The following is a 10,326-nucleotide window of genomic DNA, read 5'->3' on the forward strand; positions in this document are numbered from 1 at the left end:
TTATGAACCATTAAAACTCATAAGTTACAAATTGAAGAGACTTGGAATAGTTTCAATTCTTGCCCTCAAGTTTTGGAATTTGAAAAGTCTTACACTCTAATACTTTAATTCCAAATTAAACCTTAGATTTTTAAAAAGTTTAAAAATCAACACTTATACTATTATTATAATTTTATTATATAGATATGTATAAGAATATGTCATTCTTACCGTTAGTAGGCCTCATTCACGAAGCCGGTCTATAAGGGGGGTATAAGGTTGTTGCCTATAAAATGGTGACTTAATGGGTGTCCACTCTCACCCACCGCTTCCTTGATCGGTGGAGGGTCGTTAGCCGAACGGGTAGGATACGACTTTAAATACTCGGTAAAAGTATAATGAATTATAAAGTAACTATACATTATAAATTCCCAATCTTAGTTACTTTAGGAAAATGTGAAATTGGTGCTAGCCCATAAAATTACACTTTGTACCTTACCAAGTCGTTAGTGGAGCATGTGTGGTTAACCGGCACACTAACATGGACTAGTAAGAGTGGCAAAGGGTAACTTGACTTTATTATAGATCGGTGGAGCGTGTGTGGTTAACCGGCACATCGATTAGGTAATATTGTTGAGGGTACCAAGTCAATTTGTATGGTTATTCACACCTTGTTTGTGATCCTCGGCATCCCAGTCACAAACTTGAGAGGGCACAATCGAGATTCAAACATGCCATTGAAAAGTTCAATGTATCTCAAAAGATCTAGGAGTTTCAAAACCAATAAAACCTAATAATAAAATATTTCGTTCTTATGGTGGAAATTGGTAAATCGTCATTTACCTACCTTCAAATATTTTATAGTATGGATTACGGCATCCCTCTTCCAACTATAAATAGTTTGTTGGATCCTAGCCTTAATATTTCATTTGGGTGAATTATTAAGGATTCCTAATCTAATGAAACTTGTCTTTCTTTCCTTTCAGATGTCTTCCAACAATGTTTCTGGCTCAAACCCAACAGGCTCCTTTTCCCTTATGAACTTGTGTGGTAAGGTCATCTTTGATGGATCCAATTTCAATGAGTGGATCAGAAACATCAGAATGATTACCCGCTATGAGGACAAAGAATATGTCCTCGATAGGGAGCTTAAGGTTGTGAGTGAAGCCACTGCTACTCCTGAAGAGTTTGCGGAGTTTGTTGCACATGAAAAGGATGCTACTAAAGTAGCATGCATCATGATGGCCACCATGACTCCTGAACTTCAAAAATCCTATGAAGATTTCTACCCCTATGAGATGCACCTGGATCTGATGGAAAGGTACCATCAGAGCACGCGTCAGGAGAGGTATGAAATCATCTCCTCCATGATAACCACAAGGATGAAGGATGGTGAACCCATCACCGGTCACTTGCAGAAGATGCAAAGGTTCGTTGACCGGTTGCTAAAGCTAAATGTTGACTTTCCTGAGGAAATGGCGATTGACATCATTCTCCATTCCTTACCTCCAAGTTATGATCAGTTTCGTATGACTTATCATATGAACAAGGAGGAAGTCACACTTAGCAAACTTCAAGGACTCTTAAGGACAGCTGAAAATGGCCTTAAGGGTAAAGCGGTTGCTACTTCTACTCCTTCAACAGCCCCTGTTCTGGCTATTGGGCAGGGAAAGGGTAAGAAGAGGAAAAGCCCTTCGAAGGGTACCAAGGGTAAGACTCTTGATGGTTCCTCCTCAAGTGGGACAAAGAAAGGTCCCATTACTCCTTCTTCAAACCCAAAGGAAGCACAATGCTTCTATTGCCAGGATAAGGGACACTTCAAGCGAAGCTGCCCTAAATATCTGCAAGATGTAAAGGATGGGAAGGTTAAACCCACCCATGCAGGTATTTACACAATATTGTCTAATAACTCATCTAATGCTAATTCTTGGGTGCTTGATACAGGTTGTGGTATTCACATCTGTACTGATTTGCAGGCACTAAGAAGAAGTGAGCAAGTGGAGCACGGGAAGATAAACTTAGTCATGGGCAACAGGAAAGCATCACCTGTTACCAAGATAGGAGTTTATTCTTTATTGCTTAATAATGGGTTAATGTTAGATTTGAATAAGTGTTGTTACTCGCCCGAAATGGCGAGAAATATTATTTCTTTTCATGGCTTGTACAAACAAGGTTTTTCATTTTCATTTGATAATAAAAATGGTGCTATTAATGTTTATTACAATGATGTATTTTACTTTAAAGCATTACCTTGTGATGGTGTATATGAAGCCGTGAATGTTGTAGACAATCTAGGAAATAATGTGTTGTATATTGATTCTTCAGATAGCTTGGATAAAGCATCCTTGTGGCATTGTCGTCTTGGACATGTTAACAAGAAGCGCATAGGCCAACTCCAAAAGGCTGGAGTCTTGGAATCATTTGACCTCAAGTCAGATGATAGTTGCGAGTCTTGTTTACTTGGAAAAATGACAAAGTCACCCTTCACAGGTACTTGTGATAGGGGTGAAGGTTTGTTGGACCTTGTACACACGGATGTGTGTGGGCCCTTCAGAGTTGCTACAAGGGATGCTAATCGCTATTATGTGACTTTTACTGATGATTACAGTAGATATGGATATATTTACTTAATCAAGCATAAGTCAGAAACCTTTGAAAAGTTCAAAGAATTTAAGCAGGAAGTGGAGAATCAATTGGGCAGGAACATCAAGATGCTCCGATCCGATCGGGGAGGAGAGTATCTTAGCATTGAGTTCCTTGACTATCTTAAGGAATGTGGGATTGTCTCACAATTGACACCTCCCAAAACACCACAGATGAATGGTGTAGCTGAGAGGCGCAATCGAACCTTGTTGGATATGGTTCGTTCCATGATGAGTCGAGCTTCGTTACCAATCTCTTTCTGGGGGTATGCCTTAGAGACTGCCGCCCATATCCTTAATCTAGTCCCTACTAAAAAGGTTGCCAAAACACCTCACAAGATGTGGACTGGGAAAGTTCCCAATTTGGACCACATCAAGATTTGGGGTTGTGAAGCTTTCGTGAGGCGTGAGACTCATGATAAGCTTGAACCTCGAAGTGAGAGGTGTATTTTCATCGGCTACCCACAAAGATCCTTTGGTTACATCTTCTACAGACCCAGCGATAATGTGGTTTTTGTAGCGAGAAGAGGAGTCTTTCGTGAGAGAGAATTCATAAGCCAAGGGGACAGTGGGAGGCAAATTGACCTTGAAGAGCTTCAAGAGTCAAGTGGTGAAGGAACCTCAAATGCTATCGAACAACCTGAGGAGGAAACTCCTGTTGATCCGATAGATGAGTCTGTACCTCCAAGACGTTCCACTAGGGTGAGGAACACACCTGATTTTTATTATGGTTATCACATCACCACTGAAGGTGATACATTTATTAGTGATAGTACACTAATAGATTTGGATGATCCTAATAATTACAGGGAAGCCATGACAGGCCCTGAGTCTGCTCAATGGAAGGAGGCTATGGACAGCGAGATTCAGTCCATGTATGACAATCAAGTTTGGAACTTGGTTGACAATGTACTAGGTCGTAAGACAGTTGGGTGCAAATGGATCTTCAAGAAGAAGACCGACATGGATGGAAAGGTACATACTTACAAAGCGCGACTGGTTGCGAAGGGCTTTACTCAAACTCCGGGAGTTGACTATGATGAGACCTTCTCACCAGTAGCTAAGATTAAGTCTATTAGAGTATTGTTAGCCATAGCTGCATTTCATGATTATGAATATGGCAAATGGATGTCAAAACCGCTTTCCTTAATGGAAAGTTGGCTGAGGATGTTTACATGGCTCAACCAGAGGGTTTTGTCGATACAAGATACCCTAATAGAGTGTGTAAGCTTGATAAATCCATTTATGGATTGAAACAAGCATCTCGCAGATGGAATCTTTGCTTTGATGAGAAAGTCAAAGAGTTTGGCTTTTCTAGGAGTGAGGATGAGTCTTGTGTGTATGTCAGGGCTAGTGGGAGCATAGTTAGCTTCTTGGTGTTGTATGTGGATGACATACTTCTCATAGGAAACGACGTCCCAACCTTGCAGGAGGTTAAGTCCTGGCTTGGGAAGTGTTTCGCTATGAAGGACCTTGGGGAAGCTGCCTATATCCTAGGGATAAGGATATTGAGAGATAGGAGTAAGAGACTAATTGGACTTAGTCAAAGTACTTACTTGGATAAGGTGTTGAAGAGGTTCAGCATGCAAGAATCCAAGAAAGGGGAATTACCCGTCTAGAGTAATGCCAAGCTGAGTAAAACTCAGAGTCCGAGTACAGAGGCTGAGATAGCTGAAATGAGTCATATACCATATGCTTCCGCTGTGGGCTCGATCATGTATGCTATGACTTGTACTCGCCCTGATGTGGCCTTTGCTTTGAGCATGGTCAGTAGATATCAAGGGAACCCTGGCAAGGCACACTAGACAGCGGTAAAGAACATTCTCAAGTATCTGCGGAGTACTAAGGATTGGGTCCTTACCCTCGGAGGCAGTGATGACTTGAGAGTGGAAGGATATAGCGATGCTAGCTTCTAGACTGATAGGGATAATTTCCGCTCTCAGTCGGGCTGGGTCTTTATCCTAAATGGAGGGGCAATTACTTGGAAAAGTTCCAAGCAGGAGACAGTAGCTGATTCTACTTGTGAATCAGAGTACATAGCAGCAAGTGAAGCAGCTAAGGAGGCGATATGGCTAAAGAACTTCATCGGAGACCTTGGAGTTGTACCAGCTATAAAGGAGCCAATGGAAATTTTCTGTGACAATGAAAGTGCGGTTGCTTTGGCTAAGGAACCGAGAGATCACGGGAGATCTAGGCACATTGACAGAAAATACCATTTCATCAGACATCGAATAGAAGAAGGACTCCTCGTGGCTAAGAGGGTATCATCAGATGAGAACCCGGCAGATCCCCTCACGAAGGGACTGAGCAGGGTTAAGCATTTACAGCATGCGAGGCGCATTGGGCTGAAGGATGATATTAGTTTCAATAATTAGATTCCTGAAACTTGTAAAATGTAATTGACATTTGATGATAAATAAAAGTTGTTATTTATTTATGAGTAAGGTGTTACTATCTTGTGTTGATTGTTTACTATGTTTCAATTTTGCATGTTTTTACTTCCAGAATAATTATGTTATTATTCAAACCATCCACAGTCAGTCAAACTTTGGAAGTAAGTATTGATTTAAGACTGTCATGAATTTGGCTTGTATGATTTGTCTAAAAGTGCTTTGGACAATGCAATGGTTGCTACAACATTCATGAGTACTCATAAGGGCTGCGTATTGGATCCAACCCACGCTCACTTGCATCACTTCATGGAATTTATCTCGAGTGATCGTGAGACGGTAATATCATATAAATCTTCAAACCTAGAGATATGAGTTGTTGACTATGAGTTGGTTATTCATTGATTGCACGAAAACGCATTGGTAACTCGATGTCATAAAACGTGCCTTTGTGAATAATTCAACAAGTAGTTAGTACAAGCATATCAGTCGAAGTTTATCTGTCCTTCTAGAAATAGAAGCGATATCTGGGCCCCTCGATGATTTGGTTTTGACCTATGTACCGGGCCCGGTCAGAACCTAATTGATGTGTTCAATTTAGTTCTATGTCGAAACAAATCAGAGATCGAGAAACAAATGTTGGACAATAAGTAAGACCATGTTCCATGTGTTTGTCCGGCTGATATCATGAGAACAGAGGATTATATGATCACTTATCTTAAATGGCGTATCATCATCATCTCAGTTCCGAGAGACTTTGAAAGAGCTACGATTGCTAGTCGGATTTTGAAGTCATATTTGCAAATATAGTTATTAGACTTATCCAAGTGGGAGACTGTTGGATATAGTGTCTAAGTCCATAACTTTATTTGGTATGTACTTGACCCGACCCGGCATGGTCCATTTGGGTTGCATGGCATTGCAATACTTGGATAGACTAGATGAGAGAATAAGGCACTTATGATTATTAATATATTATAAGTTCTAATATATTAATAATAGTATTATTTAATTAGTATTGATCAAGTATTAATCTAGTATTAATTTGGTGATCAAAGTGAGACTAATTAAATATATAGGGTTGATTATGACAATCATCAATTCTTTTATGGTGGATTAATGATCCATGGTTTATGGGTTTGGTTATAACCATATGGAGCTCCATGGATAGTCCATGGGAGTTACAAACCCATGGGTCATGAGAAATCAAGAGTCATGACAATTAAGGGCATTCATGTGTAAACCCTAATTGTGACAACACTATAAAAGGAACCCTATGGCTAGCAAAATCGTGACCTAGTGTTACTAGAGAGGGCATAACCGATTTTGAGTGCTAGAAGTATTCTCTCAAGTTATTCCAAGTCTTGTGGTGTTGTGTGAAGCATTTGAGGCACAACATTTGGGGTGCTAGGCTCACAAAGTCTTGAAGGAATCCAAGCAACAACAAGGTATGTATTTCTACTAGTTTTTATGTTTTATGTAATCCCCATGCCATGCTAGTTAGGAAATAACCTTGAAAAAGAAATTTGCATGTATATAGAGAAAACATAGATTCAAGGTTATTAGGGTTGCATGTACACTTAGGAAGTGTTAGAATGCTTAAAAACCCATCAAAAATGACCATTTTACCCCTGATCAAGTCAAGTCAAAGTCAAAGTCAACTTCCAGTTGACCTGACTCGCCGAGTTGGCTAGCCAACTCGCCGAGTCCCTAACCTTCCATTTGTCCTTATCCACGTCTCTACTCGTCGAGTTGGGCCGTCAACTCGACGAGCTCTTCTCTCATATGAACGTCACATGAAAACTCATCCGACTCGCCGAGTTGATGAACAACTCGTCGAGTCCACCTTCATCTGATGAACAAGATCTGTCCTCGACTCGCCGAGTTGATGAACAACTCGTCGAGTTCTAAGAAGATTGCCTTGGACTCGCCGAGTCCAATAACGGACTCGCCGAGTCCAGTCTTGACCAATTCCACACAGTTGATTTAAATTGGATCTAGCACACCAAAACCATAGATCTGGCCTCCTAATCTCCATTATATACGTAAAGTTCCAAACTTGATGCACATGCATGGGGTTTTTAGCTCAAAAATCCACATAAAGTGTCCTACAATGTGCATGGGGCTCTCATGGCCCTAAAGTTGGCACCTTTATGCCATGAAACCCCTCTTAAGGCCCAGATCTGAAGTCAAAACCCACTCCACACTTCCAATACCAAAACATGACTTAGCAATCCAAAGAAATCCCAAGTTAAAGATGAATAACACATAAATGAGTCAAGACAGGGGCATTATACCTTGAAGCTGCTGAAAATGAAGTAAAATCTCTGGATCTACTGTCCCCAACTCAGGTTCCAAGCTCCTTTCTTCCTTCCAAGCTTTACAACCACACAAGAACACCAAAAATGGCCTCAACAATGCACAAACGGCTAGGGTTTCAATGAGAAGTGTTTTGGGAGCATAAGGGACAATATGGCCGTCATATCATTGCTTAAATAGGATGCAAACCCTCGGATTAGGGTTTTTGGTCCAGACAGGGCCTACTCGCCGAGTCCGGGACCCGACTCGCCGAGTCCACAGCTGAAACTCCGCGCCTCATCCCGCTTCTACTCGGCGAGTTGGTCCTTCAACTCGCCGAGTCCAAGGCCAAAATGCAAAATATTTAAGAAAATAATACGTACCAAGAACCAGGTGCTACAAATCTCCCCCACTTATTTTAGACTTCGTCCTCGAAGTCTGCTGCTCGTTCCTGAAACAGCTCGGGGTAATGCTCCATCATCTCGTCCACCGGCTCCCAAGTCCACTCCGACCCCTTCCGGTGCTGCCATTGCACCTTTACCAGCTCAACCCTCTTGTTCCTCAGATCCTTCGACTTCCGGTCAAGGATCGCTACAGGCCGCTCGATGTAATTCAGGCTGTCATCAACCTGAATGTCCTCCAAGGGTACCACTGCTGAGTCGTCTACCAGGCACTTCCGTAGCTGGCAGACGTGGAAAGTGTTGTGGATCTGACTGAGTTCGGCTGGCAGATCCAGCTTGTACGCCACCTTGCCCACCCGGGCTACAACCCTGAATGGTCCAATGTACCTTGGGCCCAACTTTCCCCGCTTCCTAAATCGGATGACGCCTTTCCAAGGCGACACCTTCAGGAGAACCATATCCCCGACCTGGAACTCCAAGTCCGAACAACGCTTGTCGGCATAACTTTTCTGCCGACTCTGAGTAGTCTGAAGCCTGCTCCGGACCTGCTGAATCCTCTCCGTCGTCTTGAGCACTACTTCGGTGCTCCCCATGACTCTCTGGCCAACCTCGCCCCAACATATCGGGGTCCTGCACCTCCTCCCATACAACATCTCGAAGGGAGGACGGTCGATGCTCGCGTGGTAACTATTGTTGTAGGAGAACTCTGCCAATGGAAGGTAGGTATCCCAACTACCTCCGAAGTCTAAAACACATGCCCGCAGCATATCCTCCAGAGTCTGGATGGTCCGCTCGCTCTGGCCATCCGTCTGCGGGTGAAAGGCGGTGCTGAAGTGCAGACGAGTACCCAACTCGTCGTGGAATTTCTTCCAAAACCTGGAAGTGAACCGCACATCCCTATCCGAAATCACCGAAACTGGCACTCCATGCCGCGCCACCACTTCTCTGATATAGATATCGGCCAATTTCTCGGCCGAGATGCTCTCCTGAATCGGGATAAAGTGGGCGCTCTTGGTCAATCAATCGACGATGACCCAAATCGAATCCATTCCCCGCGCGGTCCTGGGAAGCTTGGTGATAAAATCCATCGTAATATCCTCCCATTTCCACAGCGGAATATCCAACGGCTGCATCTTGCCGAGTGGTCTCTAATGCTCGGCCTTGACCTTCCTGCAGGTCAAGCACCGCTCCACATACCATGCCACATCCCGCTTCATGCAGGGCCACCAATAGTCAAGACGAAGATCCCTATACATCTTCGTCGCCCCGGGATGAATGGAAAATCGGGATTTGTGCGCCTCCTCCATCAAAACCTGGCACACGCCTCCGTGGTATGGAACCCACACCCTGCGGTGTAGCGTCAATAATCCCCTGCTGTCATAGTCGAAGGAGGAAACCTGACCCATTATACGCTCACTCTTCCGATGTTCCTCCTTCATAGCCTCCTGCTGGGCCTCTCGTATCTGCTCCAATAACGGGGTCACTACTGTTATCCGCATGCAGATATCTTTGATCGGTGCCGTCTTGCGGCTAAGCGCATCGGCTACCACATTGGCCTTCCCGGATGGTAAAGGATCTCACAATCGTAATCCTTCACCACGTCCAACCACCGACGCTGCCTCATGTTTAGATTCGGCTGATCCATGAGGTACCTCAAGCTCTTGTGGTCCGTGTAAATCGTACAACGAACCCCATAGAGGTAATGACGCCAAATCTTGAGGGCGAACACAACAGCCCCCAGCTCCAAATCATGCGTCGGGTAGTTCGCCTCGTGAGGCTTCAGCTGCCTCGAAGCGTAAGCGATAACATGCCCTCTCTGCATCAATACTGCGCCCAAGCCTGAGATGGACGCATCACAGTACACGACGAGATCCTCCATGCCCTCTGGCAGGGCTAAGATTGGCGCCTCGCACAATCTCTATCTCAGTGTCTCGAATGCAGCCTGCTGCTCAGGCCCCCAACGAAAGACCACGGCCTTCCTCGTTAGCCTGGTCAGGGGTAACGCTATCTTGGAGAAATCCTGGATGAATCTCCGATAATAGCCAGCTAATCCCAAGAAACTCCGAATCTCATATGGAGACCTCGGAATCTCCCATCTCATCACGACCTCCACCTTGGCCGGATCTACCGAAATCCCGTTCTGGTTGACAAGGTGCCCAAGAAACTGCACCTCGCGCAACCAGAACTCACACTTGGAGAACTTGGCATACAAGTTCTCCCTCCTCAAAGTCTTTAGGACCTCTCGCAGATGCTCCTCGTGCTCCTCCTGCGTCTTGGAGTAGACCAAGATATCATCAATAAACACTATCACAGACCGGTCTAACATCGGTCTACACACGCGGTTCATGAGGTCCATGAACGCGGCAGGAGCATTGGTGAGCCCGAAAGGCATCACCACGAACTCATAGTGGCCATAACGCGTCCGAAACGCCATCTTCTGCACATCCTCCTCCCTGACCCTCATCTGATGATACCCTGAACGCAAATCAATCTTGGAGAACCAAGATGCTCCCTGTAGCTGGTCAAAGAGGTCGTCAATCCTCGGTAGTGGGTAACGGTTCTTCACCGTTACCTTATTCAGCTCCCTATAGTCTATACACATCCGATGCGACCCGT

The sequence above is a fragment of the Lactuca virosa genome, chromosome 1 (assembly GCF_052849685.1).
Source record: "Lactuca virosa cultivar CGN04683 chromosome 1, Lactuca_virosa_CGN04683_v6, whole genome shotgun sequence".
Taxonomy (NCBI): domain Eukaryota; kingdom Viridiplantae; phylum Streptophyta; class Magnoliopsida; order Asterales; family Asteraceae; genus Lactuca; species Lactuca virosa.